The sequence below is a fragment of the Thunnus maccoyii genome, chromosome 4 (assembly GCF_910596095.1).
Source record: "Thunnus maccoyii chromosome 4, fThuMac1.1, whole genome shotgun sequence".
NCBI classification, from domain to species: Eukaryota; Metazoa; Chordata; class Actinopteri; order Scombriformes; family Scombridae; genus Thunnus; species Thunnus maccoyii.
Genome location: NC_056536.1, coordinates 8,042,641 through 8,069,143, shown reverse-complemented (window position 1 = coordinate 8,069,143; position 26,503 = coordinate 8,042,641). Strand labels below are relative to the sequence as shown.

Genomic DNA, 26,503 nt, shown 5'->3' with positions numbered 1-26,503 from the left:
GAAAAGTAACTCACCAGATCAGTACATTTTAATAGTGTGTTTACTTTCCTTGATGTTATACTTTTTGTCTTGTTTTTTTTTTTTTTTTTTTTAGTTCTTACACCAGTTACACTATATTTACATTTGCTCTTCTACTCGGTACATTCTGAAGGGATTATTGAATTTTCTGAGAAGTCTATGAAGAAATGAACTGGAAATATGTTTCTACAAACAGAAAGGAAAGGGAGGCTGGCGCTTTTCAGCTGTATACCTCTATTATCTCTCCTGTACACCTCCCCCCTCCCCACTATGTTTGTTCCTCCCCCACTTTTTCTTCCTCACCGAGTAGAAAGGATTCTGCAGCACCAATACAGCATCAGCATGATGCCCACACCTTCACACACCCTAAATGCCATACTCCTTGCTGTTGTGACAGCTGAGAGGTGTTCATTCGAACAGCAGCTCCAATAGAAGCACCAGGATTCAGGATGGCTATAACCACACACACACACACACACACACACACACACACACACACACACCAAAGTGCACATACAGTGTTGTATGATCCTATGTAGGCCTACACAGACAGAGAGGCACATAAAATACATACACTCACACTACTACAAAGACATAAAGATGCACATGCACACTCTGCAGTGGACTGGGTTGCTATAGTAACATCAGTAGAGAGATACATAGAGCATCTTGTTTGGTCACTGAACCTTTTGAAATGATCATCACCTAAAGCACTTTTCTGATGACAGTGCAGACTTAAGATATGGACTTTATGGCATCCTCTCCTGCATCTACAGTATAACAAGATAGATTTATAGATATTGCTGCTTCTGTGTGTGAGCATGCTCATACATGCAATCAATGGGCTGGTCTAAATTCAGTTAAATTAGTTTTAATTAGACATACATGTCTCTTTAAATGTGTTTAAAGAAGTCTATTTTTGAATCTAATGTAATTTTTGTAATCAACAGTTGACAAGCTCTGCTGAAGTGCAACATTTAAAGAAAATTGCAATTTTTGACAATGTGGGTGTTATTATATATATATATATATATATATATATATATATATATATATATATTTGACATCATACTTGCCATTGTCATTGTAGATTGTATTTGTAAGTGTTCCATTATAAACAGCCTTAAAATAGTCCAATATGTCCAAAATTTGCAGCTTCAAACTGTCAAACCATAACCCAGCATGCAAAAGCGTTTATGTGGATGTGTAAGTGGCATTATTTCAATGTTTAACTGGATTTCATGTTTACAGGGGATGTGGGATGTGACCTTGCTATAGTGCAAATGAGAAGCTATGTAGATGGTCTTCATGAAGCACACAAAAGAAGAGAATCTAGAAAGCCTCTATCTTTATAATAATGCGGGTCAGTGCAATGTTTGCTGACCTGCTAAAGTATTTTGGTGAATTTCAATAGACTTCTAGTACTGTGTGACCACTGGAGACTTCACCGAAAGTAGAGATCATGAGGTCGCAAGTGAAACCTGGCTAGCATGACAAAAAAGACAGCGCATGTGCTGTCTGTGCTCCCTGATGCAGATACACACTCACTCATGTCCCAGTTCCTAGAGAGCAATTCATCTCCAATATCATCAACATTAGAGATAAATAGAAATGTTTTCATTGATCTTTGCGGTATCTAAACCAGTGACTGTATATTTCCATCCATCCATTCCAGCTATCAGTGGATTCAAACTCAACCTTCTTGTTGTGATGAGAGACCTAACCATTACTGCCCCTTACAAAATGAAAACTAACTGAGGCTTAAAGCTCAATAAATAAGAAGCATTGCAGCAAGAGAGAAATTAGGGATTAAAAACATTTTAAGAACACTACAAAAATTAAAAGCATTGCAACAGCAGATACAACTAATTCAGCCTTCGTCAAAACAATTTTTACACTACTAGGTCCTACAACTAAAACTATCTTTACAGCATAACATGTAAATACACCTAAAACAAAGAACAGGGAAATACAACAGCTGTAGTGTTGAAAACAATAAAGAGAAGAAAAGTTATTATTGAGTTAGGTTTCAAGCCAGGCCAGTACTTCACTGCATAAAACCTTTTTCTTTCCATTTTGTGTTCAGTGTTGGTAAAGCCAAGCTGAATATATTCTGTGTCACTTTGTTCAGCCTGCTGTGGAGAAAACTTCTTCTCCATCTCTGGAAAGACCGCTACAGTCAACGGACGTGCAAGGCGAGGGTCACATGACCCATAAAAGTCGAAATCAATAGGTTACTGGTACTGAAAAGTTGCATGGGGTAGTGCTGCTAACTAGCTGACTAACTAGCTAGCTAACTTGCTAGGTATTGGGAAATATTTCTTCAAAATGAAAGTGTTGTTCCGGAAACTAGCTACATTTCAAAAATTTTATTTTGATGACAAAGTTGATCCAAATGCTTGCAAACCACTCAGAATGAGCCCACGGTCGACTTTTTCTCTCCACTTTCTTGGAGGTGAAATCAAAGGTAGGAACACCAGAAATTCCAATTTCCAATTGTGTTGCTGTGGTATGTTATGTTTTGTTTTTTTGTTTTATTTGTTTTGTTTTGTCTTCCTGTCTTGTTTTGCTTCGTCGTTAAGATTGTGGGTGTTTGTTTTGTTGATGTGGGAAGTATATATTGTATATATACTAAATAAAGTCTTATAGAAATAAAGAAATTCCAATTTCATTGCATAGAAAACAATTGTGCATGCACAACTATGGTTGCAAGATGAAATGGACAATGAACTGGTAGATAATAATTTTAAAGTTTGCATTTGTTTTCTCTTCAACAGGTAAAACGATGGCTCAGATTGTTCACAATTTGTCCAACAATTCTGCTCTTTGCCCTGCAGGACATCACATATATTTAAAATGTAGAACCTTTTTATATCTTTGTTAAGTCCATGTATCATTTAACACATTACATTTGCAACTGAACAAACGGCAATGAGGCTGCCTTCATGACAGTAATATTCTAGTGATGTTGCTGCACCCATATAAAAAAAAAATAAGACCGGGGTTACAAAATGATGGAAATTTCCCCTAAGTCTACCATTCTGACAGTGGAAATGCTAAGGAAGTCTCAAAGCACTTGAAACACAAATTGTGCATAAGGCAGTACAGCTCAATATTAAGAGGGTGTTTCTGTGACACTGTGCACTCAGGGTATGGCTAGAGGGTCTATGAATGCAGGCTGTGCGGGTGGTGATGCACTGTGGTCGATAGGATTCACACCGGGCCTTCAATATCACAACATCACACCGTCTCTTCAGCTCAAAGCTCCATTTTAACAGAGGTAATCATTTATCCTCTGTGGATCCACTGAAAATGATACACACACACACACGCACACACACACACATTTTAGTCAATTCTCGCTCCCTCTGCTGACACCATCATAGATAGAGTGATGAAATGATTTTCTCCTCCAGTGCTTTTCAATTCACATTAGGGGGAATATTGTGCACCCCTTTTAAAACGACTGCAGGTAAATCAAAGTATATTGGGTCCACTGAAAGCCAACCCTTGTCTCTTTATCAGTGTGATCTAGAGAGAGCCATATATGTAATTGCATACCTACCTTTTTTAAAGGGGAGAGTAATTCTAAATAATATAGTGTACAATGGGATTTTCATGTGAAGCCTAAATTATAATCATTTTCCAAGCTATACCTATCTTTCTATTGATTCTACAGCAGGGATTATTTTAGAATATCACTGTGGCTGAGAGTCACACTGCATTTGCCACATACAGTATAAACTATACAGCACCCCCGCAATATGAAGTCTTGGATGGTGGATGATGGTACAAAGAAAGAAGTAGAGCTGGTCTGCAGCCAGTCATGCTGATTTTCTTTTCTCTCTTCAAACTTTGCTCAGACCTGGAATTGGTACAACTTTGTTAGCAACAACTTACATAAAGCCCAACAAGCCACACACACACACACACGTATCCGCAAACTCAAAGAAAACAGATTTCTGTTAAAACTGGCTGCAGAAAAGCTGATGAACAAACAGCTCTCTGAACAAGAACAAAGCACTACAAAGCAAATCAACACTCGATGCCAGCGTAATGACATCAGGGAATTAAATCACTTTAGAGAACTGCAGTCAGGTATTACTGCTCCACACTAACTCCAAAAAAACATACCAGCAAACTGAAATTCAAATTGACGGCGTGGACTATTTTTTTTTTTTCTCTTTCTTTTTCCACCTGGCAAAAAAGTACTAAGAGTAAGTACTATTTAAGTCTACTCTCTGTAGGAGTTCTCCCACAGAGAGTAGACTTAAATAGTCTCCTACAGTGAGGAGAAAATAGTCTTTTCTACTGTTTAAACGATGACAAATTGTATTCAAACAGTGTCTTGGGGGAGGAGGTAACATTTGTCATGACACAGTAAAAAGTCACATCACACAACCAATGCAAACTGTTTTCATCTGAAATATTTCCAAATGCAATATTGCAGGTAGCAGCTGTGGACATCAACAGATGTCTCAACTTAATGTTGGTGCTATATTTCCACAGGTTTTCTAAATTACTATTACTGCAACATCTGTTAAATGCTTACATGGCATTACAGAATATTCTATAAATTAACTTCATTAATTAACAATTATGGTTGATTTTACACATTTAAAACAGTTGTATAATGTCTCTGTGGCACTTGGCCAAGTCTGAGAAAATAACCCTGATGATGTCATAGTGATGTAATTACGGTTACCTCATCTTGGGCTTGGAGACTACAGATTTATACCAGAAGGCCTGCGTTACACACTGGGACTGTGGAGTATCAGACAGAGGGGGTCTAATGAAATATGCTATTGAATTGCATTATGGGAAATTTAGGATCCAGCGTTTTGGGGCTTTTTGGCTCGTACTAAGGACTAAATGAATTTGGACAATTCATTAAAAAAAATCTGTCTCTGCAAGTTTCCCGACTTTGTGGAAATGCCATACAAAATCCTGTAACATAACACATTTGATATAATTCAATCTAATTAATTTGTCACATAAAAATTGTTGATCAAATATTGGACTCCAAAGTTGAAGAACTCTTCAAGCTTTTTGTAGAATCTTGTCCTTTTCAAGCCATCTGCTGCAGTTTGGTTTACAGTTGGACTAAACGCCCACTAGCCTCAAGACTTGTTGATTTTATTCCTCCTCTGAAGCGTTTGCCATTTCATTCACCTTTGTTGGAAGGTAAAGTAGTGACAGGGTTCTTGTACACAGTTCAGCATTTGAAAAGGAAGAGGATGTAGTGGCTGCTGCAGCACTGATTCACACCAGGCACACAGGATAGATACATGACAGTCAGCGATTACCACCGGAGGAGAGTCATGCTTCCAAACTAAGAAACCTAAATATGAAAATCCTGTTAATAATATATTAATAACTTCAGGCAGTTTCACCCCAAACCCTAACATGCCAAGCCATTCTCTCTCAGTCTCTCTCTCTGCTTGCCCTTTCTCCCTTTTACTCTAAATTGTGAGCCTTTATCATGCCGGCTGTTGACAATCCTTGAGCAGCTTACAAAATGGAAGATAGAATTTTCAGTTAATGCGATTGAATCATACTGGATCGATTATTTGGATTGATTTATCTGTCATAACATAAGACAGTTCCAAATATTCCCTCCCCCTCAGCCTCCCTTTCACACACACACAAACACACACACAGAGGGGGAATGATGGGAGTTGTGGGCTCACTGTAATTACCCACAGTTCTCCACGGGACATCTGTTTGTCTGATAAGACTTGGGTTCATCTATCTCTCTTAAAAATCTGTTGGCTCTGAGAAATTGTCGTGGACCCCTGGCATGAAATGACCCGGTGCGGTCTGGGGGGTAACATCTATGTGTGTGTGGGTGGGTGTGTGTGTTTGTGTGTGTGGACAGGCTTTGCAGTTTTTACAGTTCCCATAGACAGACAACCCTGAATCACACTGAGCATCATGACACCTCTTTGTCTTTCACTGTACCATCCATCTAGTCATATATATACTGTTGATCTGTGCCTAGACAGGCTTTTAGAAATGTTGAGGTTACATGCAAATCTCCCCGGTGCTATGCCAAATTATTCATAATTCACCAGTTATATTTTCTCTCAGTTTTTGTCTTCTTAACACCAAATCCATAAATTACATTTTATATAAGTTTAAATTTGTCTAAAACAATTAAAGTTTATTGACCTTCACTCTAGAAAAATATAAAAAATCAGTCCTCAAACTCCACGAGGTGTAATTTGCATGTAATTGTGTGTAAAATCGTCTTCAAATTGTTAAAACCCTCAAATTACCAGGAACAATATCGCTTTGAATAATTTATTAATATTGTATAATCACAATTAATCAAGTAACTATGTGTGATGTGAAAGGGGTTGCTCATAGTGACAAACCCACAGAGAATTATCTCCTTATATAAGAGCAGAGCTTTTAGTCCACAAAACTCTGCACTTATAAAACTCTGTTTCCAGCCACAGCAGGCTGTTTCGGTGAAGAGCCTCTCATATACCCACTGCACTCTACCTGCCCAGCAGACAGGCAAACTTAGCAACTCGCTGGTGAAGTATTTAGCAGCTTCAGAACCAAACATTTCTCTTGGAAGCTGATGGAGACCAAAATAGAGCCAAAAGAATATCGGACATACATTAGTCAGGTGGACAGAAACATGACTCAGAGACACAAGTGCTATTGTTGCTCTGTGTCTTCTGGATGTGCAAACAGACAATACTTTGCATACATGTTCAGCACATCAACTTTAAAAGATGATAAATTAATGCAATTAATGCAGCTCTAAAAAATACACTTCAAAAGAACAAAACATTAACATATTAGATGAAAACTTGAAGATAACTTTAATAGGTTATGTGAAATTTAAAATATAGAACATGCTAACAACTCTGCTTCATATAAGAGTTGAGAGGTAATAACCACCACAGCAGGACTGAATGACACTCTGTATCTCTGTTTGTTTTAAATATAGGCACCTAGATGCGCCTCATCACAGGGCTTGTTCAGGGCAAACCCAGCACTGCGGCTGCCTGTCTGACGACCTGCTGTGTGAAGAGATCCATGTGCTTTGGATTCTTAATTTTCCTCAAAGTTATGCAAACATCTTGAGTCTGTATGAATGCATAGACAACAAAGAGCTGTGAGACTTCAGAGAGGCTGCAGACATGCAGTTCATGTCCACAGAACACCACTCATTTAAGAATCTGTAAGTGAAACAAAGCCATTTGGAGGATTTACTCCTTTACTTGTTTAATGAAATATGCTGCAGCATTATGAGCTGCAGCTCTTATTGCGGTGGTTATCAGAATTCATATGGGAATGATGCATTTAGACAGATTCATCTACATTTAATGACTCATTTTCAAAACAAGCTAATTCATAGCAATACATCTTTTTTACATCCAGGCCAGAGAGCTGTGAGGCAATAAGGCAGGGAGCCAGAGAATAAAGAAAAACACAGCACAGAAAAGACAGGTGAGTTAAGAGAAAGAGAGCTTGCCACCTTCAATTCTCTGCTCAGGGATGAAGAGATCGCTACCCTCCATTTCACAAGTCTGTCCCTGATGAGCTGGTTTAGTCAGTTCTGCTTAGAGGTGGGCCAGCCACAATTACTGGCAATCCACTTAAGTCGTGACAGCTTCCCTAAATGTGATAAATTACAATGGCGGGGCAGAAATAACATTCTAAACTTTTGTTTGATGAATTTGGTCTCTGTTTTGTTCCAAAACTTTGCAAGGTAATGAGCAAAGTCCCTCTCCTCCAGCAGTTTTAATTGGTGTGTTTTGTCTTGATTGGTTTTTCTGAGGCATGTAGGAGACTGTTGGTGTCTCTATCTATCTATCTATCTATCTATCTATCTATCTATCTATCTATCTATCTATCTATCTATCTATCTATCCTAATGTGATGACAACTGAACCATCCACATGCAACTGTGAGATGTAGTTAAAAGATCCAGAAAAAAAGCTGTTAAGTTTTGTCATATTACTATTTCCAAGCTCAAGAATGAACCTTTACACTTTACCCACACTGTAAAAAAAAAAAAGGTAAAAAAATGGTCAAAAGTCTGGCAGCAAAAGTTGCCAAACACTTACTGTCAAATAACAGTAAAAAAAACTTTAGTTATTCTACAGAGATTTATTTTAAAAATACAGATATTTACTTTGGACATTGTCTACAGTTTTACAGTCCAACCATTGTAAATTAAAAAGAAAATCTCATTATAAAACATTGCTAGAATGTTAAACAAATGTTTAAATCTGCACAAAAAAAATTACCTAATTTAAATGAAGACTTGTTTTCATACAGTAATCTTTGGTAAATTCATACGATTATCCAGTCTATCCACAAGAACCCCCCATCAAAGTACAGATTTCTGGATGTAAAACATTATGTAACATTACATTCAAATTACCCTCCTTTGACACCCATTAATGGTATCTTGAGAGCTTTAAGCTTTTATTTTATGTGATTATTCAATCTATTTACAGTAAATCCCTGGTAAATGTTGGTTTTATACTGTACAAAAAATAAGATCATGTGATAATGGTTTACAAAAACATAATTTTAATAATCACTAGGGTTCATAATTTTGTATTTTATGCAGTATTAATGTGTGTGGATATGTGGTATATTTACTCGCCAAATGGAAAATCTACCCGCATTTGGCGCTTGCACAACGAAACATAGTATTCTATCTGATGATTACTTCTTTCTGCTGTGGATTGTGTAGACTAATACATCCATTAATTTTGAACACTGAAATTGTTCAAACATTGAGCATCATCAAGGAAAAATGCTATCTTGTTTGCCTGATCTTGAAGGATTGCATTTGTCACACAGTTGATTAAAGAGAAAGAGACCATTCTGCTGCGGTTGAGTTACATTGACTTTGAACTAGTGAGGGACTGTGAACAGAACAGTGAAGCTCTGTCATGAAAAGCTGTCAATTCATAAGCTGTCTTGTCTGAACCAGAAATGGTCTGGTAATATTAAGCTTGAGAGAAAATCAGCGCAGGTATGGGAAAATTGAATGTTGCAAGGCTCGAAGGGGCCATGGCTGGGGCACCTGAGCAGGGGCCTCGACGGGTGCCCCAAGAGCCTGCAAGGCTCAAAAGGGCCACGGCTGGGGCACCTGCAGGTGGTTGTCGTTGTTATTGTTGCTGTTGCTTCTTTGGCCGTCTGTAGACTTACATGCAAGTGATTTGACTTTCAAGGGTATTTAGTAGCTGTTGTTCATTGAAACTCACTATAGTCCTCAATGTTAGTAGTCAGTTACACAATAGTGTGTTGAGTAGTATGTCATACATTTTGCATAAAAATCTGTAAATATGCCACTTGTGAAAATTCTGCTAAAAGCAGTGTAAATTAACAGTAATGTGTATTACTGTTAATTTGCACTTTTCACAAGTGGCATACTTACAGATTTGTACCATAAAGAGCAAAATGTACAACTCAACACACAATTGTGTAACCGACTACTAACAGTGAGGACTATAGTGAGTTTCAATTACCAACAACTTTCTGAATACTCTTTAAAGTCAAATCACTTGCATGTAAGTCTACAGTCTATTGGCAGAAACAAATGTTTGTGTAATGTTTGTGTGGTACCTGTGTTAGTGAGGGGCTTGGCTGCTAACTGCTTTTAGCAGTATTTTTCTGTAAAAGTAGAGAATAACAGTTTTATGCTGTATTTATAAAAGCACCAACAAACTGAATTTCAGCATGACACTATTGATTTTGCAGTAGATTAATAGTAACCCTGCATTTGCTCAGTAGTACTGGAGGGAAGGACATTGAAAATATCTCAATGACTCCCCCTACTTCGTCCGTCAACTCAGCAGTTGAAATGGGGAGTCAAGGGTAATGCACCGGCCGACGCACGTCCATCAGCAGCCCACGACTCCTATCCACTAACATTTGATTGGTGTCTTTACTATTTTCTTCCTATCAGGATTTTCTAAAAGGTCTGACTTAGAATCTCCCTGTAAGAATCTTAGTTATCAATGGTTTAAGATCTGGGTAGGTTTTGGTCACTTCACAATTAGTTGATCTAGTTTTATATCAAGTGTTTAAGTACTATTTGGATTCCGGTTTCGGATCGATCTTGTAACTGATAGTATTTACTTTTTGTATTTATTTTCTGTTTATTTTTTTAGGACACATCTTCTGTAGTGGACCTCAGGATCATCGGATGTTTCGGCCATTATCACTAGACATCCTCACCCGAGGGAGGCCCTGCCGAGGTTGATGGAGCCCCGGGGTGTGTCCCATAGCCAATTGATTGGAGTTGTAACTGTAGTTCTTCTGGTAAGTAGGTCCAGGTAAGTATAAGGAGTTGCTAAGATCGGTCGGTATTTAAGTTAGGTATTATGAAGATAGGTATTAGTTGTTGAGGTGCTAATTGTTCCTACAGTAAGTAGTATTGAGGTAAGCATTAGGATAACGGTAAATAGGGTAACTATTATGGTCAATATTGGAGGTAAGTATTTGCACAGCAGTAAGTCTTAGAATAAAGTAAGTAAGGTAGGTATTACTGTAGGTTAAGGTAGGTCCCAGACTAACTTAAATTATTAAGGTAAATATTAGGGTTAAGTATTAAGGTAGGAGGGAGGTGAATGTTAGGTTGCGTTTGGGTACATAGTTAATCAAGCAATTCTGAAGCTAATTGTATAGGGAAATTTTGGGCTGAGGCCCTAGAGCGAGAGTAGATAGGTCTAAAGGTAAGTTAAAGTTTTCTTAGGTATTTTGGAGGTCTAAGAGATTGGATCCTTCCAGGCTGTGGTTGACTCGTCCTCCAGAGTCTCTTCAGCTTCTATGGTCCATAGGGTTGTCCTAGGTCCCGGTGCATCCGCGGCCTAGCCACCTAAACTGGACTACGGGATGGAGAATTTGGAGGTTGTGAGAAAATTTGAAGGAGACCGATTGTTTGGGAGCGAAAGTTCATATTCATGTGTTTTGTGCACATCTAGGACTAAATCACTCACTCACCAGAAAGCGGCTATTGTATTGGTAAGTCAGATAAATATTTACATTTTGTATTTAAAAAGTCAATTAAGCATTTCATTGTGAAGTCCTTGTTAACTGGAATAATTAGCAATTAGGACTGTAACACAAATTATTTCTTATTTTTTATAAATCTGTTCCCCCAGGATCAAATTGACTGACATTGCCCTTTATACAGCAATCAGAGGTATGTTTTAAATTTGATTTTCTCTGCATCAGGAGTAGTATATTTGTATTGAATTATTCAAGAATATGTAGACTCAGTGCTTTTTATGTACTGAGCTATTACCAGACTGAATATCTGTCTGAATCCTGTTCAGACCAAAAATGGTCTGTATTAGTGTTGGCATGTTGCTTCAGGTAGCAGTGATGATACAGTTGGAGGGATAGATCCATGTGTTTTGAGACTATTCAGATGCCAAAACACTGCATCACACTTTAAGAGTAGGCTTAAAACTTTCCTTTTTGATAAAGCTTATAATTAGGGCTGACCAAGCTCGCCTTGGACCAGCCCTTAGTTATGCTGCTATAGGCCTAGACTGCCGAGGAACTTCCATTGATGCACTGAGCTCCTCTCTCCTCCTCTCCATCTGTATGTATTCATTTACCATTAATGCATGTTACTAACTTGACTTCTTCCCTGGAGTTCTTTGTGCTTTCTCATCCGCAGGAAACCCCATGGACCACACTGACATGGGGATGTCCTTCTCCTGCGGTTGCTGCTGTTTGTTGTTGCTAGTCATGTATCTATCATTATTGTTGTTGCTGTTGTTGTTCTGCTTCTCTGTCCCACTGTGTACAGTATTGTAAATAACTTTGCAAATATATTTAACAGCCCAGTTTCTGTAGGGGTGGATGGCATTTTTGTTTAATATCTTTCCTCCTGTTTCTGTTAAGTTAGGAGTTATGTCAGTGATTTGTATTTTTGTGTCTTTATGTTTAAATAGGTAATTTTAGGTTGATTAGCTTTAGTTCCCTTTTGTTTATTGTTTAGCAGTTAACTCACCCTGAAACCACAACTGTGAAATAAACATTTAAAGGCTGCAAAATCCTTTGTTGCTGCTGATTCTTGGGAGCTGGGGAGAGGGAGTATCATTTTCATGTTGCGCCAGGGTTTCTCTGAGGCCGGGTCATAACAATGTATTTTTAAATTCTTCTGCTTCTCCCAGTTTAAAGGCCCCTAATGATAGACCCACAGAGATGTTTTTGCCTATTTTGCTTGATTAGACCTCTACTTTGGAGTGTGTGGGCCTGTATAGACTGTCTTTGATTGACATCTTCCCTAAAGAAGTAAAACATATTTCCAATCCACTGGAGATAGAAATATGAACGTAAATTCAGACTATACAATATATATCTAAAAAACACAGCAGTAGAGTGGACAAAAGAGTCATTAAGTTTCATTCAGTGTATTCTGCTCATTCATCATTCACCACATTTGGATGACTCATTCAGTATACAGCAGGTTTAAGTGTTTAGTGTGTTCATAATGGAAAAGTGACAAAATTGACTTTTGATTGATTTTTGTGTGTGCTATTGATGGATAATATTCTCCCACAATGCAATGCACAAAACAAATTGAGGGAGCTACAGTACTCACAGCTGTGGCAGGCTCTGATGATGGCAGTGTACACACAAAAAATATTCCTCTGAAGAAGACAGTCAGATGGATATATTGGATAGTTGCTTGTAATTACAGTAAAAACTATACAGTAAATCTCATACATTAATTAGATCAGAGATCCAATATATCTACAGATAAGTCTGTAGATATATTGCTTGTAATTACTTTCAAATAATGTTTATATAAAGTAATGATTATTAAAATTATGTTTTTGTAAGCCATTTTGACATGATCCTATTTTTTTGTACAGTATCAAACCAATATTTTTACCAGGAATTTAATGTAAATAGATGAGATAATCACATACAATTAAAGCCTAAAGCTCTCAAGATACCATTAATGGGTGTTAAAGGATAATTTGAATATAATTTTACATAATTTTTTTTGTGTTTTACATTCAGACATTTGTGCTTTGATGGGGCAGTCTTAAGGATAAATTAGATAATTCTATGAATTTACAAAAGAATACTGTATAAAACAAGCCATTATTTAAATTAGGTAATTTTAAGGTATTTCTGCAATATTTTTAATTTTTTTGTGCATATTTATACATTTATTTAACATTCTAGCAATATTTTATAATTATTTTGTTTTTATTTTTTATTTAAAGTAAAAAACAGAAAGTTGCCTTAATTTTACATTCAGTAATAGGATGTGTATTATTTATATTTTTACATAGAATTCACTGTAATTTAACACTTAAGACCATTTAGTAATTGAATAATCTTGTTTAAAAAACTATAATATTCCATTATATTAATGTACAGATTACAGCCTTTATCTTATGGTGAATATTTTTAATAAAAATAATTTACTGTGTTTTATGGCATTTACACTTAATGTAGAAAAAACTGTAAAATAATACATTAAATTTCTGTGAAATAACTTTTTTTTACAGTGTAGTTGTGGTTTAGGACTTAGCAGGTTCAGAAAATCCATGTCTACAGTCTGAGTTGTGAGTGTGCTGGACAATTAAGATGTCTGTTGTGTTTGGACATGATGCATCACTCTCACAAGAAATCTCTGAGCTTGCCATTTGTTTTTGTCTGCCAAGTCACTGTCCAGTGCATTCTTAGTTGGCAAGATAACTTCTTGGATCAATCCATCCTTCCTGCTGTGCATTCTTTAGTTTTGGAATCGAATTTCAGCCATTATGTTTAATAAAAAATGTACATGAAATCATGAGTTTGCCAAATAGAGTACAAGGGTGGGCAGGAAGGAAATGGGGCCCCAAGCGCCTTCAGCAGCCAAATTGCTTCACATTAGCAACTGATTCTTCTTCTGAATTCCTTCATCCACAAACATTTCAGTGATTTCTGTCCCTTGGATGACCTCATAATTTACATTCGCAAATAAAGTCTATGAAAAAAGCAATGAGAAAAAAGACAAAACTGCCTAATACAATCATAAATCAAGTCCAAAACACACAACATAATTCCACAGATGTTCAAGTTCTTCTGCAGCCAGCCAGTAGAGGTCAATGGAAGGACCATCATGCCCACAACTTCCTCAGTTGACTTTGAAAGCCCATGTTGGTCTTGGCTCCTCAGGCTTCACAATGTCACGGCAACTCGCCAGCTAAAATGTTCATAACACGAGTTAGGAGCCAAGAAACACTGGGAAACACCAGAGAAAAGCCTTTGGCTGTAAAGGCCTGGCAAAGTGAAAAGACCTGATGCATCGTTGTTTATGCACAGCAGCAGCAGCAGCAGCAGCAGCAGCAGCAACAGTGGACTCTGATTTCTCTTTCCAAATCCCAAAGACTTCATTAATACAAATATATACTCATTATCAGCAATGAACTTGAAATATAGATGGATCAAAGCATCACGTGCATGTAGTAAATATATTTCTTTGTCTGTTTCTCTTCTTTCTGGGACAATAGATTGGTTCCATTTCATGTTCACATTCATCCATCCATCTGGCACTGCACATGCAATCCCAAATGCTGCTGATCAGATTTTGATGAAAGTAGGGAAATGATGCATTTCACCATTGCTCTCTAATATTTTTAAAACTGGATTAAAGGAATAGTTTAAAATGTAGGGAAAAACACTTATTTCTTTCTTAAAAAGAGTGAGATAATAATATTGATGGCAATCTCATGTCTTAAATACAGAGCTGGAGATGGGCACGTTTAGCCTAGCTTAGCATAAAGACTGGAAACATGAAACAGTCTGGTTCTGCCAAAATTAAAAAAAACATGTCTACTAAAAACTCTAAGGGACGGGTTATGCTTGAAAAGAAGTAGTTCATATGGCATGTTGTCTGACCTCGCTGGAAATAAAATGTGTATATATTTGCACCAGATGGCCGCTCTTAAAGGTGCCGGTCATCATATAGAAGGGAAGATGTGATAATGATGCACATTTTCAGAAGGTAATGGAAGGTATAGTATTGTACTCAGTTGTTCACATGAAACGTGACAGAAATAGTGTTAAGAGTGAAAGAAGAAGGCTTGAGAGAGAAGTTAAAATTCTTTTCTCACCTCTGCACGCTTGGCCAATCATGGCATATAGTGAATGTGAATGTTAGATTGGGGCTTGTAAAATTCCAAAAATGGTCAGACACAGCTCCCCCCAATCCAAAATTGGATAGGTGTGGCGGGAGAGGATTTCTTAAGCTATTTGACCACCCAACAAACACTTTTGACTGGAGTATACGCCAGCCTTAAAACTGAATGAACATGTTTTGATTTTAGCAGAAGTTACATATTGGAACAATTCTTGACGAACAGTTTATCTATCACCTACTTGCCAAATACAGTTAATGAGCATGGATTTTGGTTTCTATAAAGGTATGATGGTACTTCATACCTCATTGTGACTACAAAACTTGGTTGCTGTGCACAGTCACTGCTCCTGGCTGTTGTTTCTCAAGAAATACCATGAAACTCAACAAATTGTTTAAACATTTTTCTTGCTATGCAGTTAAACAAACAAGATACAACATGTTACAGTTTCTCTCAATTGCTTTGAAACATTTCTCAAAACATTTTTTAAGTCCTCAGCACTGAAGATGCATTTCCCAAAACAGCTCATACCTGCAGCAAAACACTATAGTTAACCTGCAAAAGGCTGTAAACCCCCCAAACCCTTTAAATCATGTTTCAAAATTAAGTTATTTTGTCAATGAATAGATCAATGGCACAAAATGACATGATTCTTTCAGATTGTGTAAAACCAAGGTGGTCAAAATGTTTAGATGTTTTGTCAGAATGACAGTGGACTCTGGAAGTGTGTTCCTCATCTCCTAATTTCCAAAGTCTTCTCTTACATGTTTTCACTGACACTGAATGCCTATTGGGCCAGACTGTTATTTTTCTGAAACTAGCTGACTGCTATTGTGTATCAAAGTGAAAACTCTTCAGATGCTGATTTCAACAGTACAAGGTTTCACATTCTACTTTATAAAGCAAAATATCACTTAGATTTGCATATAATATGAGGAAAAACAACTTTATTTTCCTGGAGTGGTACACAGTACAATACAGTAAACAGAAAAAAAAGAAAATTGAAACAAATCATAGGCCTACTATATGAAGTACAGTAACAAAACAAAGTTACAGTGCTGGGAATCACGGGACATCCTGTCAAAAAAACAATCTGTTTTGATCACAAAGACATAAACAACCAATAATTGTTCAAATTGTAGACAGTTGTAGTTAGTCACTTGCCTAAATGTGCAAAAACCTCTGCAAATGGTAACAAAGAATGAGAAATGCTCTTTCTGTTGTGCACAAGTAACAAAGTGTTGTGAAGAATTTCTTCAACTGTCATTCAAGACTTGAGCAATTGAGAAAAACTGTAATTGGTGAACTTTAGATGTGTTAATAAACGTCCTGCGTCCAGTCTTTATGCTAAGCTAGGCTAACTACATCCTGACTCCTGCACCGTACATAATACACAGACATGAGATTGTTCAATCTTTTCATCTCACCCTCAGAGAGAAAGCATAATAGTATATTTCCCAAAATGTTGGCCTATTACTTGAAGACAGGATGCCTTAATTACAGTTCAAACAAAGTGATGTTTTATTACTAATTGACCAAGAAGGGTGTTGTGTCATCTATGGGGTACAACATGAAAGCCTTTTCTCTGTTTATTTATACATTTATTTCTGTTTCTGTCTGTCTTTCAAGCATGTTCAGTTTGTGACTCACATGAGCGGCTCAAGGCTGTGTCAAGGTTGTTAGCTGCTACTGGCATAACACAACCAAATCTGTGCAGTCGAGTGAAATGAGTTGAGTTGCATTGTGGGTAATTGTGGGTAACACAAACACACACACACACTCACACACACACAATGGCTTTCATTCTTTATCGTCATTCTTTCTTGCACTCTCTGCTGTGTATGCATATCTCCTTTCTGACACACAGAATCACTGACATTTTCACCCTTCTTTCTCCTTCTCTCTCCTTCCACCTTTACCCATCCTCTCTCTGCCTTCCTCTCCCCCATCTCATTCTGATGCATGGCTGTACATTTGGCCTTTGTAGAGACAGCCTCGCTCCTGGAGGATTCTCCTGGAATCAATTTACCCTGCCTGTGCCAAGCCACTGATCAACAATTTACAGGCCATCAACTGCTGGGGCTACTGGGAGGCTGTTTAACCGGTATATTAGGTGTCTGACATGACAGAGCATTTACAGCGGACATAGTCCCTGCTTTAAACACAAAGAGTGCAACATATCAGCAATGCCTTTGATATTGAGTTGCACAATTGCAAAATATCTACACTGGTTTTGTTTAACCTGCAGTTAATCCCTCTCCTGTTTGCTGACATGTTGCCTTTTGGGACCGGAGTGGATTTAGTCGATGAAGATTTAGTCTGTTACACAAATGTGCTGCAGTAGAGTGTGTTCAGTTCTGAGCCCAGATCTATTAACTCCAACATTATGAGATGCGGCTGATCAGCCGATATTTCACCGAGGTGCGAGTCAGAATTCTATTTGCAACTTGGAATAGTATTTGTTACACAAACATCATAGAGAGGCAGAAAAATCAAGGCAAAATGACACTTTCGTTTCAAGCAAGAATGTAAAACATGCAACACCTACACAGCAGCACAATGAATGAAGCGCTAACACACTCCATTGGAGAGAAATACATTCAACACATTTCAGTGTGATTTCAGCTGCGGAGTTGAAGCCTGCATAGACACATTTGCACCTGACGTGCATGTTAGACTGATTCAGACATGTAAACCATATTACAGAGCCTTCACACATTTTTGCCTTTTGTTGAGCTGTGCAAAATAACAGTTTACAATTTAAAAACACAGCTCTGTGGTGCTGTATCCATGGAGATGAATTAGATTCAGTGGGGCTCGCTCTCCTTCTCTCTCTAGACCCTTTATGCATGGAGAGAAAGGAAAAGAGAGTGAGAAAGAGAAAGAGCAAGAAAAACAAGAGAGGAAGTGTGAGAGACAGTCGGGCAGTTCAAACGACAGACAGGCAGATAGCGGTTGACATGCGACGGCCATATAGAGTGGTGATGGCCGTGGTAATGCTACCTGGCGTTCTGTTCAGTGATTTAATAAGCTCGCCCAGCTAGCCATAAATCATCATCAGGCTGAGTTACAAAAGCTTAAAGGAGAAACACACCCTAAAACCAGAATTCACATCACTGCTTTTGAAGGAAAAGCGTGTTGCTCTGATTTTTGCGTTCAAGTTTGATGAACTTTCATGTTCCAGCATGTGTGACTGGGAGTCCTTGTGTAGCTTGGAACACATGCAAGTTTTTAAAACCAATCGAATGAGATCATTCTAAGCAATAGCTAAGGCTCTAATTTGTGGTATAATATTATAATGAATGTCATAATGAATGACAAAATTGTCACTATGTCTGCAAACTCCTCAAATGAAATACTTAGGTGAAGTTTACACAAAACTGCAGGATAACTGCAGTATAGTTATCATCATGAACTCTCTAAATGGGCTGGAAATTCACCACCAGTACTTCCACAGTCCACATCATCAGTCTCCCGCTGCCCAAGGAACAGCTCCAAGCGTCATATATACAATATAGTGACACAAATTACAGGCTTTGTTCATTTTTGTCAGTTTATGAAAGACTTGCTAACATGATAATAGGAACGACATGGGCAAAATTGGATTTCAGCTGTGATCTGTAATTAAAAATCCAACCTAACGGCCATTTTGGCAAGTAATTCACTGAGCAATGAGATGAGATTGAGATACATTCCTTTAATGCATCTCTGGGCACAGTTAGCTTCTGCCTGAGTGGTGTGTGCTTTACTACATCTAACAAACTCCATGTGCTACAAAATATGTTACAATTGCTCACTTTCACTGACAGTATTTATCATAATCAGCATCATCCTGTATTAATCCTGTATAGTCTCAGAGTCTACTTTTCCATTCTGACAAGTTGGACTGTAACCAGAATTTAACACACTATGATGTAGTTTTAAAGAAACATAAGAACATTTCTTAGTATTAATCAATGTGTTTGTCAAAACTTTACTCCATGATATGTTATAAAGCACTTATAACTACACCAGTTTTACACATTGAAGTCTGTTAACAGGTCTTGGGGAGCACTACTGCATATGTGAAAAAAAATTGTATAAATCTCTTTGTGATCCTGAGGGAGGTGCGTAAAAAAAAAAAAGTCTGAAAATGAAAAAAAAAAATCTGAGTGTGTGGAGTTAGGAAGAAGTGAGGTTATCAGACCTAATGTAAGTGCCAGGATTTGACAAGGGAGAAAAATTGATGGAATAAAATAGGTTGGTTCTCTTGCATCAATCTTGTTTTAATAACTGTCCATCGTGACTCCGACAATCAGTAACCAGGTTACTCAAGGTTTCTCCCCTACCCCCGACCTTATTTTGGAAAAGTGGTTTACTGATTTTAACTGTATTCGTGATTAAAGACGCTGCTTTCTTTTTTGGGGATTGTTTGTGTGTATGTGTCTGTGACTTACAGCACAGTGAGAGGAGAGGCAGACAGGCAAACAGCCCAACAGATGTTTGAATATAACAAACAGTCAAATGGTCAGTTGTGGAAACTGACGTATTTAGACTTCTACAGGCTACTTTGTCTTAGTTTCAGCTTTAATTGGACTTTGGATGGTATCATTTTAAATGCGAGGATGCATTGCTTCACTGTGCTTTCCCTGTCTGCACCCTTTTGTTATGCACATGCATGACCCGATTATGCATACACATGGCAGAGAAATCTACCTGGGAAAATCAGGTTTCTCTAATCCCCTACCCCGATTATGGTAACCTGGTTTCTCGTTTCCATGACTGAGTGTTAGGAGGTCAATGCTAAATCGGTTGATTACTCTTTTAACTGTTTATACACCAACATGAAGAAATGCTTTATTAATTCTTCATACACTGCTAATAAATGCCAAATATGGAGGTTAAACCTAAGTGTTACCAGCATTTCTGACAAGCCACCAAAAACAGTCATTACTTTATTTTTTTCCACATTTTGTATGCAATCATGCAATAATGTTCTGTAAAGGTTATCTCTAAATGCTGTTCCAAAGCCTTCTCCACGCTTCCCGGTAAGTGTTACCTAAAGATCATACTTCTCATTTAATAGGCGTTCTGTTTGGCCTGGTAGACCTTTGCCTGTACATGTTCACAATGCCTGAGATCAAGCCAATCCTGCAGAGAGACTTCAAACCCCTCAACAACTCGCTCATTAGGGAAACAGTATGCAAGCCACCCCTGCCTGTGACACTCATCCACCAAGCCCTCATATTTGGCACTCTACCTCTTGTTGGCCTCTTCAATCCTCATGGGGAAGAGTCTGCTACTGTGTGCCCAAATGCTTTGATTTTTAAAATATTCTACCACAGAAATCTTGCCTTGTGCATGTGATAAATGCAGAATTCAGTCAGGACAAATGTGTTTGTAAAGCATATTTCAAGGGCCATTAGATAATTTATGGCCTTTATTGTATGTTGGTAGGAGCTGCACCAACATCAACAGAACTTTTCTCTATCTGTATATCAGCAGATATTGGTTTCTGTGCTACATGATTGGGTAATATTGGTGGAGTTGGCATTAGTGCACAGATATCCTCATCTCTGTCTCTAAAGTACAGTAGTGCCCTCCAACTCCCCTTTAAGTACAGGACAGATGGCTCCTGTGTCGAGCTGTTTCAAGTAAGACGGCAACACACTTAAACACACGCCTGCACACAAACACACCTGCAGGTAGACTTGAACCGTAGGTCTTATCAGGTTGCCCCAGCTGTGTTGCCAGACGCTGGCCTCCACTCTCCGTCTGTCTGCCGGAGTTAAACTGGGGGCGTTTAAAATTAGATTTAACATCGATCATTTCCCCGGCCTGAATGGGGCCCAATGTCAGAGGCTGGCAGGGGCAATCCCTCACCCACCGTCCGTCTGCCTCGCCTCAACACACCATCAGTCAGGCCTGGGAGAGGAAAAGGGAGGGATGGAGTGAGAGAGAATACAAGTAAGGGAAGGAGAATGAAGACGGGGAGTCAGGATAGAGGTGGGGAGGAAGAGAGAAAGGGGATGAAGGAAGGATGGGGGAAGAAGATAAAAGGTGGAAAGGATGAATAGAGATGCAAGGACTGGGGTCGCTAAGAAGGAAAGGAAATAGAGAAGGAGTAAGGGAGGCAGGAAGAGGTGACAGAGGTGAGGAGGAGAGGTGAAGGAGGGTGAGAAGGAAGGAATGATGGAAGAGTGATGGATGACGGGAGGGAGGATAATGAAGACATTTACAAATAAAATCTTCATGCTCTCATTTTACATACCAGTTAGATAAATTTAGCACACTATATTTCATTAAAAAAAACTTTTATCCTTAAAGAAAACACTTAAAGAAAGTGTTGAGCAAATGTAGGTTCAGACAAAGTTTAAAACTGTAACATTAATTTATTATATCATCCCTGCACCTGAATGGATAGCTGAGATTAGACAGCAGTGATAGAGACTGCAGGTTCCTAACAGCAGTGTCATGTGAAACAACAGAAGCAACTATACCCAAAACTACTGTTAAATCATTCCACAACCAGAAACCATGGATTACCAGAACCATCTGGGATGCCATAAACACATGCACTGCAGCCTACAACTAGGGGCTGTAGTCTGGAAACATGGACAATTGTAAAGCAGCAATGTAAGGAGAGCAGTAAAGTAGACAAAAAGGGACTACGGGAAGAAATTGGAACTACAGTTCCAGGAGGGCAATCTCAGACGTATGTTGCAAGGTCGAAGAACTATGATAGATTAACCCCCCAACCCTCCCTCCTTTCCTTGTCAAGTGCTGATGCATCTCTAGCAAGTGAGTTTAACAACTTTTATTCTCGCTTTGAGGACACAAAAACTGCTGAAGCAGAGGTTAATGGTTGGGTGGGTGCACCTTTCACACCTATCACCCTTTCTGAGCATGACGTCAGGAGGGCTTTCAAGCATATGAACACCAAGAAAGCAGCAGGACCAGACAGTATCAGTGGGCGTCCTCAAGCGATGCGCTGACCAACTAGCGTCGGTGTTTACAATGATATTCAACCTGTCCCTGGCTCAGTCTGTCATACTCACATGCTTCACGTAGTCCACTATCATTTCTGTGGCCAGGAAAACAAGACCAGCCTGCCTGAATGACCACCGCCCAGTGGCACTCACCTCTGTAATGATGAAGTGCTTTGAAAGGCTGGTCAAGGATTACATCTGCTCCTCACTACACAGCATACACATACACATACAGTACAGTTTGCTTACTGTCCCAACAGATCAATGGAAGACACCATAGCACACATCCTCCACACCACCCTATCTTACCTGGACAAGAAAGAGGGCTATGTGAGATTACTGTTCATTGACTACAGCCCAGAGTTTAACACCATAATTCCCTCCAGGCTCATTACAGAGCTCAAGGACCTGGGATTAAAGGGACCTATTATGCTTCTCCTTATTTTCAGTCATATATGTAATGTTACAATGTCAGATGTTCATTTTAAACATGGCCAACGTGTCAAATAATAAGGTAAACGTATGTAGAAGTGATCTCTGTGAGCAAAAAGCACCAGCTTGAGACTGCTCTCAACGTTTTTCTGATGACACAGCTGTGGTGGGCCTGATCACAGATAACAATGAAAAGGCCTACCTGAAGGAAGTAGAGGACCTGACCTGGGTGCTGTATACTGACTCAGTGGTGAGAAAGACAAGGCAGAGACTGTTCCACCTCAGACACTTGAGGAAATACCGGGTATCCCCTCAAATACTGAGGAATTTCTACTCCTGCACTATTGAGTCCTGACAGAGAACATCACTGCCTGGTACAGAAACAGCACTGAACAGGATCACAAGGCCCTGCAAAGAGTGGTTCATTCAGCTTCAGAACATACAGTAGGCAGTGCTCTATCCTGCCTAAATGATATTTACACCAGGCACTACAAGAATAAGGCTAGGAGAATTCTGCCCTTAGGCCACTAGGATCCTAAATGAAGACACTGCCTAGACTGCCCCCCTACCCCTAACGGTCCCCTCCAACCCTGATCATACACATATATTTACTACTATTCCCATTCTATTTAAACCCTTTTTAATGCACAAATTGAAGTATTGGCAGGATTACATTTCAGAGACAGTGACAAATAAATTTGATTGATCGATTGATTGATTTTGATTTATATGACTTATTTGCATGGTAATTGTATTTTCATGCTACGTTTCCCTTTATGCGGTGTCACCACCGAGCAGAGGAGGAAGGTGATCTGCATATTAACAAGTTACATGGTGGGTAATACTGGGGCAATGTTGGATAATAGAATAAGTGTTCCTGGGTTATTGTCCCTGTGGTGCAGCTGTTTGAAGGATAATTTAAGGTGCTTTTGTTGAGCAGGAGGGGGAATGTGGTTAAAGACATGTTCAAATGAATGTTACCTTGAAAATGTCAATACCCTCAGATGCTGATATCTTCTTTCTCTGTCTGACAATAACGTAGAGATCCTTGCAGTGTACAGTGGTGCACAGTTTTACCTGGTTTATTATGTGTCTCTTTTCCTTGAACCAAATGAAGATGACAACTCAAATTATATAAATGAATAAATTAGAGCTGCTAACTTAATAATTGCCATGTTTTCAGACACATCTGATTTTCAGGATTCTGGATGTCTTTAAAAATCAAATAAGGGTTACGTGTTAAACATACTGCAGCATTTTTCAAAGATTTACTTGATTTCTGTGAACAACACAAAAAGTCTCCAATATAAAAACAATGATTGCTTCAAAGTCACAAACTCTACCCAAAAGATATTCTTTATTCATTACTTGACTGGCAGTTGCAATCTCAAGCTGCTGCACTCGTAATGTAACTTCTACATTTTGGACAATAGGATATACAAGGAAATGAAAGCAGATTTTGTAGAACACATAAATAGACAATAAGAAAGCCAGATTTTGTATTGGGCAATTTTAGTTACATTTCTGCTCTATCAACCTGTCTGACCCTTTGTCATTCAAGCAGTACATCCTTTTATAAAACACGCAATAAAGCCCTTCCAAGCATGAGATTCTCTCTGTAATGCCATCCATATACCACACCCCAGTTATGGCCTTGCAGCTATAATGCCTACTCATTGGACTGTCGCTACTACCATCAGCATCCTTGTTATGTTTGTGAGGCATGGCCTTGCCAAATGTGAGGGACATTGATTTTTATTTCCTTGCTCCCAAGAAGCAGAGTAGGGGTTTCTGGCACAACTTCACCTACTTCCAAGGTGCACTGAGAAGGGAAAAAAGTCTAAAGAGGTCAAAACTCCAGCAACACTTGTAGTATATAGAACAACTTTATTGTTAGACCAATGTATTTCAGCTTGTGGCCATCATCAGGGATATCATGAAACACATTACAAACGACATTTAAGTAGGGCAGGTATGAAGCAGAAGAAAAAATCAAAAAGGTAAAAAAATATAAAAGACCACCAATCATATACATCCACACACATATCAGCCAATGGGGCACCTACAAAGATGGGTTGGGTATAAAGTCATGTGGCTTCAGGCTAATTGTTGTCCCAGACTGGCAGAGAGGCAAGGGGAGTCTCCAACAAGGGACACGGGTGACACCATATTTGGTCCATTAACTGGAGATGTGCAACTTGAGTTTGTACAGAAGAGGCCTTAATCCAAAATGTGCCTTTTTGAAAACGTGCCCATTGGCTGATATGTGTGTTGATGTTTGTGATTGGTTATCTTTTATATTTTTTTACCTTTTTGATTTTTTTTCTTCTTCATACTTACCCTAATTAAATGTTATTTGTAATGTGTTTCATGATGACCCCAATAAAGGCCACAAGCTGAAACGCATTAGTATAAGTACAATATTCACAAGTACAATATTTTTGAGTGAACACAGTAATTAAGCAGTTAAGATCTTTTTGTTGTATGTTTCTGATACATTTGATCAGTAACTATTTCCCCTTCATAGAATAAATACCCAACTCTGTTTCCATTCAGTTAATTCCTGGCATGGCTTTCTTATTAATGCTTGTTCAATTAGAGTTTCCTTCACTTTGAGTTGAAAGTGAATTAGCCTAATGCTGTAGTATATGAACTGCAGTCAACTGTTTGTACAAAGGAGCCATTCAGGGTATGGAAATGGGTTTTACCTCAGGGATGAAATCATAGGGCTGTTAAAATAATGAGAGAAGAGACAGTTTCATCCTCACATTGAATGTTGAGGGAATAATGTATATGCAGACTCCAAAATGCTTCACCAGCCAAGGATTTATACTATACAGTATCAGTTACAATAAAAGTAGAGGTAAAACCATTTCTTGAACCTATTTCGAAAGAGTAGATGTCACTTTTAAACTTTATCTAATTTTGGAACAAAATCCAATCATATACTATATGAGTCTTTGAAAGAGTCTGGCAAGTTACTTGAAAAATGTAATCATTTACACATAACACATTACTCCTTAAAAAGTAATCATATTACTAATAACTCAACAGCAAAAATAATTGATCACTCATTACTCTACTTTTATTTACTTTTATTACTCAGCAGACCATCAACAGCAAGTTTAATGTTAGTACCAGTGACTGCATGAAGTCCTGTACTCTCAGTGAAGCTGTATTGTTCTCACACCCTCCAATTCTGAACTAAAGCAGGTGTTTCCAGAGTGTAGCCTTACCAGTGGTTGAAAATAGCAAGCCAGCTAAGAAGACACAATATGTAAAAGACAACTTTGGGTTTTCTTCTCTTTCAGTGCAGGCAGTGTCAGCTCTTGTTTCATATGTCTATGTGATCATTAGAAAAAAGATCATTTTGTTCCTCTGTAGACTACAGAGTTAAAATGAATGTGTATATTTAGAACATGTATAGTCCACTGTTTTTGTTTAGTGATATATTGTGTGTTGCTCATATGGAGTTTTAGTATATTTTTATAAATATCTCTTTTGAATGTTAGCTCTTATCATCCCTGTATCATATGTATTATTGTTATGTAGTGTGAGAGTAGGTTGTCAGAGTGTCTCCACTTACATGGCACAAAGACAAATTACTGTGCTTTCACTGTCGTTGTACGTGATAAAAATGAGGATGTGATTGTGTTTTCAATCACATCTGTGATTTCTTATGCAGAAGAAAATATGTCTAATGATGCCAGCAGGAATCTGAAACACAGAATGGAAGAGATATTTACTGCGTCTCCTTTCATATCGTATATTCATATTCACAACTTAATGTCACTGCACTTTGACAGTTTCAAAAACAACTATTTTGAATGTATGTACCATCTCTAGGCCAATTTTGTAATTCGGTGTATGGAGTTTGATAGCAGAGAGTGTCTTAGTGATCTAAAGCACAACAGAAGTTACCACTTCACACTAACAACTATCAATCAGTTG

At 38.3% G+C, this 26,503-nt stretch overlaps 1 long non-coding RNA gene across 1 annotated transcript; it reads left to right on the top strand.

Annotated features, from left to right (window-relative positions):
• Positions 1-6,959: 6,959 nt before the first annotated feature.
• LOC121896251 lies at positions 6,960-11,317 on the top strand. Its single transcript, XR_006095947.1, has 4 exons — positions 6,960-7,216; positions 7,417-7,485; positions 10,170-11,022; positions 11,163-11,317. It is a non-coding gene; the product is annotated as an uncharacterized LOC121896251 (long non-coding RNA).
• Positions 11,318-26,503: the final 15,186 nt, after the last annotated feature.